This window comes from Protomyctophum parallelum (genome assembly GCF_964188405.1).
Source record: "Protomyctophum parallelum genome assembly, chromosome: 12".
NCBI lineage: Eukaryota > Metazoa > Chordata > Actinopteri > Myctophiformes > Myctophidae > Protomyctophum > Protomyctophum parallelum.
The window spans coordinates 13,594,687-13,604,686 of record NC_139712.1 but is presented as its reverse complement, the minus strand read 5'-3'; positions in this window follow the sequence as shown (position 1 = coordinate 13,604,686).

Genomic DNA, 10,000 nt, shown 5'->3' with positions numbered 1-10,000 from the left:
TGGGTGAGGAACAGTCTATAATTCGTCGTATGTTATAGAGTGTGAACCTACAGGATCGAGTGACAGCTGTGATGTGTGTTTTGAACGAGAGCTGACTGTCCAGGACAACACCAAGGTTCCTGGCTGTCGGGACAGACGTTACCAGGGCGTTGTCTACGGAGAAAGTTAGCTCCTGCATAGGGCAGGACTTAGCTGGGAAGAACAGAAGCTCAGTCTTGTCTGGGTTCAGCTTGAGGTGGTTGGAGGACATCCACTGTGAGATGTCAGCCAGGCATGCGGTGATGCGCTCTTCCACCTGAGTGGAATGATAGAAACAGTTGTGTGTCATCGGCATAGCAGTAATAGGATATATTGTGAGCAGAGATGATAGTGCCAAGGGATTTAGTGTAGAAGAGGAGGGGACAAAGTACAGATCCTTGTGGGACCCCAGTTTGGAGGGTTCGGGGGATGATAACAGACCTTTCCAGGAAACCTGGTAGGTCCGGTCGGTGAGGTAGGAGGAGAGCCACTTTAGTTCCACCGATGCCTAGATCCGCTAGGGTGTCTAGGAGCAGCTGGTGGTTCACTGTGTCAAATGCTGATAGTGGGAAGCAGCTTGGGCAGCATGTAGTGCTTCTGTGACTGCCAGCAGGGCAGTTTCTGTGGAGTGTGTCTTCTTCAATCCGGACTGGTTGGGATCCAGCAGGTTGTTCTGACTGGTTGGGATCCAGCAGGTTGTTCTGACTGGTTGGGATCCAGCAGGTTGTTCTGTGAGAGATGGAGAGAGAGCTGGTTGGAGACAACTAGGAGCTACTGATATCATCAACCTTCTTTTCAAAGTATAGGTGGCAAAGGCCTCCGGTACGGACTGTAAGGTACTGTAAGGTACTGTAAGGTACTGTAAGGTACTGTAAGGTACAGTAAGGTACAATAAGGTACAGTCCACGGCTCAAAGAGAAGTTTAGATTGGAGTTTGTCTGAAAGTGACCCACATTCTCTCTCTCTCTTTCTCTCTCTATCTCTCTCTCTCTATATATCTCTGTCTCTCTCTCTCTAACCCACATTCAAGTGAATATTGATAAACTGCCCTCAGTGCTTCTGTCTTGTCTGTCAGTCAGAGAGAGAGACAGAGAGAGAGAGAGAGAGAGAGAGGGGGGAGGAATAAAAATAAAATAGAAAAAAGCAGGATTAATCGCTCTCCGCGTTCGTACAGCACACACACACACACACACACACACACACACACACACACACACACACACACACACACACACACACACACACACACCACACACACACACGACAGACATAATGACTTCTGCGGAGGAGAAGAGAAGTGATTATTTAAACTTTAAACGAAGGGATGGAGGGGAGAGGGGGAAGGAGGGGTGGGGGGAGGGGGCTTAGGAGGGGTGCCAGGGGCCAGGAGGAGGCCGATAGTCTGGGAAAGGGTCTCAGCGTTAAAAGTGGAATTAACATGTTCTGCCGTCGGACTCCATTAGATAATGCTATTCATGCCACACAACCCCTCGTCTCCCTTTCATTATCTCATTTTGTGCGGGAACCCCTTTTGGTGTCAGCATCATGCTATGCTTTAGCTATTGAAAAATAGCAGATCTACAAGCTCTTAGCGCGCCACCGAGTGGCGCGCTAAGAGCTTGTAGGTCTGCTATTTTTGAAAAATCGAAGAACGACTGACATAGAAACATAGCTTTTTCAGAAAAGACATTTTTAGAATCTGATCTCAGGTCAGAATGGAAAACTGTCAGGATGTAGAAGATTTTTTTTAGAATCTGATCTCAGGTCAGAATGGTAAACTGTCAGGATGTAGAAGAACATTTTTTAGAATCTGATCTCAGGTCAGAATGAAAAACTGTCAGGATGTAGAAGACATTTTTAGAATCTGATCTCAGGTCAGAATGGGTTATTCACTCCGGTCTTAATCCTCCTCGCTGGCCTGATAACGCTCGCCGTGGCGCGGCGCGGCGTGGAGAGGTTTTATTACCGCGGCCTGGTTTAGGAAGGACGGATGGATGGAGGGAAGGATCCCCCAGGACGTTTTCTTTATCGCGGAGAAGTGAAGTGTATAATATAATATAATATATGGTTTTATTAGTTCTGACGGCTTGAAAATAACTGGGGAAAATATTATACTCTGTTCTCCTTCTGATTATTGGAGTTAAGAGGTTGATATCAGCTTTACACGCTAATGGTATAGAGCACCGAAGTCCTGACGTAACTCGCTCATCCCTTCGATTCCCCTGGGTTCGCGGAAGTAATTTCTCTATGGAAAATAACATGGGGTGATCTTAATATCGTCTACTATAAGCGTTGTGGTCCAAAATAAACAAGCTGTCTTGGCGTTATTGTCAGGGAGGTGTCTCTGTATCGTTTGCAACAGTCAGTCACTCATATATGATACAGTCTGCTTCTAGCGAAAATCTAACTAATTCAGCAGCAGTAACATTAGCGTTTTCTCTCAGTCAGTTGATTCTTCATATCCATATGAGTGAAGCGGCCGGGGTGACATGTTTATTTTTCAAACACAGTTCTTATATGAATCAATCTAAAAATCCTCCTATGGCGATTTCAATGCAACTAAAAAAATACATGAACCTGGGGACTGACGCCCTCTACTGAAAGTGACGTCAGACCTCGGTGCTCTATAGTCACCAACAGACAGACAGACAGACAGACAGACAGACAGACAGACAGACAGGGGGGGTGATGGGTTACTGAGGTGGTTGTCTTCGATGTTTGCTTGGTCTTTTTAAGTGTGCGCACGTACGTTTGTTTGCACGTGAGTTTGTGCGTGTGTCTGAGTGCAAGAGAGAGTGAGAGAACAGGAGTGAAGGAGGGAGGGAGGGAGTGAGGGAAGGAGTGAAGGAGGGAGGGAGTGAAGGAGGGAGGGAGGAGGGAAGGAGTGAAGGAGGGAGGGAGTGAAGGAGGGAGGGAGGAGGGAAGGAGGGAGGAGGGAGGGAGTGAAGGAGGGAGGGAGGAGGGAAGGAGGGAGGAGGGAGGGAGTGAAGGAGAGAGGGAGGAGGGAAGGAGGGAGGAGGGAGGGAGTGAAGGAGGGAGGGAGGAGGGAAGGAGGGAGGAGGGAGGGAGTGAAGGAGGGAGGGAGGAGGGAAGGAGGGAGGAGGGAAGGAGGGAGGAGGGAGGGAGTGAAGGAGGGATGGAGGGAACAGTGTAGCAGGGTGTAGTGTAGAAGGAGAAGGAGGGTGGTAACAGTGTAGCGAACAGCTTAAGGATGGATAGCCTTTAATGCACTCTCTCTCTCAGTAGATTAGAGGGAGGGGGGGGGGGGTCATTGAAGCACGCCTTTGTAGTGTGTTTGTTTTTTTGGCCCTTTAAACACACACACACCCTGACACACACACACACACACGCACACACACGTGCGCACACACACACACACACACACACACACACACACACACACACACACACACACACACACACACACACACACACGCACACGCACACGCACACACACACAAACACCCTGACACACACACACGCACACGTATACCCACACACGCACACACCCCTGACAGAGAGACAGTCAACATGACTAACACACCATGTAGTCTGCCCTCTCTCTCTCTCTCTCTCTCTCTCTCTCAGTAAGTGCAAACACACACGGAGGTCAAGCCGTTCCTTATTGACAGCCGGACGGGGGGTCAAACCTTTATTGACAGCAGGGGGGGGGGGGGGGTCAAACCTTTATTGACAGCAGGACTACCGTTGGGGGGCAAAGGAATGCAGTGTTTGTTTATTTATTTAACTGTCATAGTGGAGTGATTATCTCCCCCAGTCAGACAACGATGCATTCCTCCTCTCTTTTTTGGGGGGGGCTATAGTCTATTTGTACGTCTCTAAATGTTTTGATGAATTGAACAAGGTGGACCCTGTTGTAAACAAGTGTAATGCTTTATGGTGTCGTCCACTCACAGTTAACAGTCTTGAATGAACTTTGAACGATGATATTGACATTTAGTTCTACTGGATCTCTTCTCCACTAGACCCTCCCTACCATTTAGTTCTACTGGATCTCTTCTCCACTAGTCCCTCCCTGACATTTAGTTATACTGGATCTCTTCTCCACTAGTCCCTCCCTGACATTTAGTTCTACTGGATCTCTTCTCCACTAGTCCCTCCCTGACATTTAGTTCTACTGGATCTCTTCTCCACTAGTCCCTCCCTGACATTTAGTTCTACTGGATCTCTTCTCCACTAGTCCCTCCCTAACATTTAGTTCTACTGGATCTCTTCTCCACTAGTCCCTCCCTAACATTTAGTTCTACTGGATCTCTTCTCCACTAGTCCCTCCCTGACATTTAGTTCTACTGGATCTCTTCTCCACTAGTCCCTCCCTGACATTTAGTTGGGGGGGGGGGGGTAGAATGGTCCTCATGGTCTAAGTGGGTTAAAGATGAAAACCCAAATGGTCCTCATGCTCTAAGTGGGTTAAAGATGAAAACCCAAATGGTCCTCATGGTCTAAGTGGGTTAAAGATGAAAACCCAAATGGTCCTCATGCTCTAAGTGGGTTAAAGATGAAAACCCAAATGGTCCTCATGGTCTAAGTGGGTTAAAGATGAAAACCCAAATGGTCCTCATGGTCTAAGTGGGTTAAAGATGAAAACCCAAATGGTCCTCATGGTCTAAGTGGGTTAAAGATGAAAACCCAAATGGTCCTCATGCTCTAAGTGGGTTAAAGATGAAAACCCAAATGGTCCTCATGCTCTAAGTGGGTTAAAGATGAAAACCCAAATGCCTCGACCGAACATTCTGCGTTCAGATATTGATTTACTGTTCGAGGGGGGTTGGGGGGGGAGGAGGGGGGCTAAGCCTACAGACATGCCGCGCCCTACATAGTATTTCAGTGAGATCACATCAGTCAGAACTGCAGTATTCCTGCTTTTATCAGATAGAACAACATGCACAGAGATATAATACTACAGATGTTGATCTCAAGGAATGCATTTCATTCGTCGCTTGCGGGGCGTCATTTACACTACTCAGCTGCTCGCCCGCGTCGGTCTTGTGTGTGTGTGTGTGTGTGTGTGCGTGTGCGTGCACATACGTGTGCGTGCGCATCATGAATGCGCACGTGGGAAGGTTGGTGTTTTCAGTAGTGCACGTGTACAGTGTACAGGCCACAACAACAGTGCTGCACCTCAATAGAAAATATTTTCCCCAAAATGTTAAAAAAATATAATATTTGGAATATGGTCTAATAGAAATATAGTATACATGAATAGAACATAAAGTTAACAGTTAACGCCTAATATTTCTACAATTACAACAAATTGATTGATACAAAAGCTGTCCAGTATAAATTATCCATCAGGTCATTTTGAGACATGAAGAAGAAGTTGAGATCCATTTAGATCTGATAATGTTCACATCATGGATACAATTACATTACTTATAAGGCCATTTTTCAAATACATTTTTTTTTGCATTTTGGACCAAATTTCAGATCAAGGTCTTTCTTCTTGACTGCTTATATTGGGGGGTGAGTGCGTGCGTGTGTGCACTGCGTGAGTGCGTGCGTGTGTGAGTGCACTGCGTGCGTTCGTTCGTTCGTGCGTGCGTGCGTGCGTGCGTGCGTGTCTCTCTCACCTCCCTGCTGTAGTCAGTCAGAAGTCTCTCTCTCACCTCCCTGCTGTAGTCAGTCAGATGTCTTTCTCTCTCACCTCCCTGCTGTAGTCAGTCAGAAGTCTCTCTCTCACCTCCCTGCTGTAGTCAGTCAGAAGTCTCTCTCTCACCTCCCTGCTGTAGTCAGTCAGAAGTCTCTCTCTCACCTCCCTGCTGTAGTCAGTCAGAGGTCTCTCTCTCACCTCCCTGCTGTAGTCAGTCAGAAGTCTCTCTCTCTCACCTCCCTGCTGTAGTCAGTCAGAGGTCTCTCTCTCACCTCCCTGCTGTAGTCAGTCAGAAGTCTCTCTCTCACCTCCCTGCTGTAGTCAGTCAGAAGTCTCTCTCTCTCACCTCCCTGCTGTAGTCAGTCAGAAGTCTCTCTCTCACCTCCCTGCTGTAGTCAGTCAGAAGTCTCTCTCTCTCACCTCCCTGCTGTAGTCAGTCAGAAGTCTCTCTCTCTCACCTCCCTGCTGTAGTCAGTCAGAAGTCTCTCTCTCACCTCCCTGCTGTAGTCAGTCAGAGGTCTCTCTCTCACCTCCCTGCTGTAGTCAGTCAGAAGTCTCTCTCTCACCTCCCTGCTGTAGTCAGTCAGAAGTCTCTCTCTCACCTCCCTGCTGTAGTCAGTCAGAAGTCTCTCTCTCACCTCCCTGCTGTAGTCAGTCAGAAGTCTTTCTCTCTCACCTCCCTGCTGTAGTCAGTCAGAAGTCTCTCTCTCTCACCTCCCTGCTGTAGTCAGTCAGAAGTCTCTCTCTCACCTCCCTGCTGTAGTCAGTCAGAAGTCTCTCTCTCTCACCTCCCTGCTGTAGTCAGTCAGAAGTCTCTCTCTCTCACCTCCCTGCTGTAGTCAGTCAGAAGTCTCTCTCTCACCTCCCTGCTGTAGTCAGTCAGAGGTCTCTCTCTCACCTCCCTACTGTAGTCAGTCAGAAGTCTCTCTCTCACCTCCCTGCTGTAGTCAGTCAGAAGTCTCTCTCTCACCTCCCTGCTGTAGTCAGTCAGAAGTCTCTCTCTCACCTCCCTGCTGTAGTCAGTCAGAGGTCTCTCTCTCACCTCCCTGCTGTAGTCAGTCAGAAGTCTCTCTCTCTCACCTCCCTGCTGTAGTCAGTCAGAAGTCTCTCTCTCACCTCCCTGCTGTAGTCAGTCAGAAGTCTCTCTCTCTCACCTCCCTGCTGTAGTCAGTCAGAAGTCTCTCTCACCTCCCTGCTGTAGTCAGTCAGAAGTCTCTCTCTCACCTCCCTGCTGTAGTCAGTCAGAAGTCTCTCTCTCACCTCCCTGCTGTAGTCAGTCAGAGGTCTCTCTCTCACCTCCCTGCTGTAGTCAGTCAGAAGTCTCTCTGTCTCACCTCCCTGCTGTAGTCAGTCAGAGGTCTCTCTCTCACCTCCCTGCTGTAGTCAGTCAGAAGTCTCTCTGTCTCACCTCCCTGCTGTAGTCAGTCAGAAGTCTCTCTCTCTCACCTCCCTGCTGTAGTCAGTCAGAAGTCTCTCTCTCACCTCCCTGCTGTAGTCAGTCAGAGGTCTCTCTCTCACCTCCCTGCTGTAGTCAGTCAGAGGTCTCTCTCTCACCTCCCTGCTGTAGTCAGTCAGAAGTGCAGGTCTTCGGAACAAACAGAAGTTCCTGGTTGGTTAATTGGGGTGAGATGTGGAGCTTCCAGGAGGCCAGACGGTTAGATGTGAGGCTTAAACCATTCTGACCTGAGATCAGATTCCAAAAATGTCTTCTACATCCTGACAGTTTTATGAAAAACCTCATGTCAGTAGTTTGAGAACCACTGATGTAGAAACATCAGTGGTTCTCAAACTATTTTATGTCAAAGATCCCCCAGAATTATCTGTATTTGGCCACCGACCCCCATCTGAAAATGTGTTGTTCCAGGGACCCCCCCCCCCCACACACACACACACACACACACACACACACACACACACACACACACACACACACACTCCAGAAGCAAAGATTTGAGTTTTAAAAACTTCGCTCTGAAATAATATAATATTCAAAGATTTGCGCCACAATTTCTTTACGATTAACAATTTAATAAATAGCAGATTTACAAGCTCGTATATAGCGCGGCACTCAGTGACGAGCTTGTAGATCTGCTATTTTTCAACAGCTAAAGTATATATAAATATATATAAATGCTTAAAACACCAAAAGGCGGTCCTTCCCGTCCTGAACGGGTTAACGGGTCCTGTGTACGGTGCGATGCCATGTGCACCTTCCTTTCTTCCTTTCTTCCTTCCTTTCTTCCTTTCTTCCTTTCCTTTCTTTCCTTTCTTCCCTTCCCTCCTTTCTTTCTCCTCCAGAATGGCTTTGGCTCCAGAGGTGTGTTCCGTTTGAAGTGTGCTTTTGGCTCATCGTCTGAGGAGGGTGTCCTCCTGCTTTGGAAGACGTTTCTTGGGGGAGACCGGCGGTTTAGTTCACTTCGCCTCCGGGCAGAGAAGAAGAGAGGATCCTGGCCCCTCTTTGATGGGAATACTTTCGGGAGATCGCTAACCCCACTGATGCCCATGTGCTGCCCCCCCCCCCCCCCCCGCGCCCCTGCCTCTTGTTCTTACCCACCCCCCCCCCCCCTTTCTTCCACAGCCCCCCCACCCCCACCCCCCTCCATCCAACCTTCGAGTTCCCTGGATTGTCTTTGTGAGATTCCTAACAAGGACTTCATCTGGGTGTGTATATATACCCCTCCCCCCTCACACGCACGCACGCACGCACGCACGCACGCACGCACGCACACGCACGCGAGCATGCACACAACGGTACAGCGCAGTGCAGTGCAGATCAGATGAGAGGATCTAACACGCTCACAACACAACAATAGTAAATGTTATTACCTTCCTATTATGGAAGCGCTCGTTATCAGTAAAGCAACCTCCTGCTGCCTGCTGCACTTAGTGCACATTCTAAACAGGTGGTACGCATTGGGCCGTTGAATGATAGTCAACGAGCGCTTCCAAACTCCATCACTTAGGAAAAAAAATCACATGCGAGGAATTTCTTCGTAGCTCCTAACATGTCTACGGTGGATTTTTATGAAACAAACACTTTACAGATTGAAAGAGGATAATTCAACCTTTCCCTACAGCTGCAATGTTGGTGATTTTGATGTTGTTTAATATCATTAAATAGGACTTTTCTGATTGGATGAATGGGCTGTCTATGGGAAGTATCACCTAGGTAGCAGCTTATTGGCTGGCAAGATCATTATGCCAATAAAAAGTATTCATTGAAGGTCTGTCTTAATCAATCACAATCCCTTCAGTGTCATAACCTGCTTCCTCTCCGTGGGGTTTGAATGTGCACGTTTTGCAAAAGAGTCTGTATATTATTATATGTTCAGTTAAAATTATGCTGTTAAAAATATGACCGGAAATATGATCGAAAGACAGAGCACCGAAGTCTGACGTCAATATCGCTAGAGGGCGGTCTGAATGGAGAATAGAGTTTTCTCTCAATCAGTTGATTCTTCATATCCATATGAGTGAAACGGACAGTTCTTATATGAGGCCATCTAAGATCCCCCTATGGGGATTATAATACAAATAAAACACAGTTCTTATATGAGGCGATCTAAGATCCCCCTATGGGGATTATAATACAAATAAAACACAGTTCTTATATGAGGCGATCTAAGATCCCCCTATGGGGATTATAATACAAATAAAAAGTCCATTGAACCTGCGGACTTAGCGCCCTCTAGCGATATTGACGTTGACGTCAGTGCTCTGTCTTTCGATCATATTTCCGGTCACATTTTTAACAGCATAATTTTATGACAGACAGACTGAACATAATAATAATATACAGACTCTTTTGCAAAACGTGCACATTCAAACCCCACGGAGAGGAAGCAGGTTATGACACTGAAGGGATTGTGATTGATTAAGACAGACCTTTGATCAATGAATACTTTTTATTGGCATAATGACCGACACGAGTGAATGAGTGAACGAACATCTAGTTTAAAAAAAATACCTTCAGTTCAATATTAGGAACAATGTGTACAGTATAGGCATCATACACACATATAGAACATGTGTACAGTAGGCCTCATACACACATATAGAACATGTGTACAGTAGGCATCATACACACATATAGAACATGTGTACATTATAGGCATCATACACACATATAGAACATGTGTACAGTAGGCCTCATACACACATATAGAACATGTGTACAGTAGGCATCATACACACATATAGAACATGTGTACAGTAGGCATCATACACACATATTGAACATGTGTACAGTAGGCATCATACACACATATAGAACATGTGTACATTATAGGCATCATACACACATATAGAACATGTGTACAGTATAGGCATCATATACACACATATAGAACATGTGTACAGTATAGGCATCAT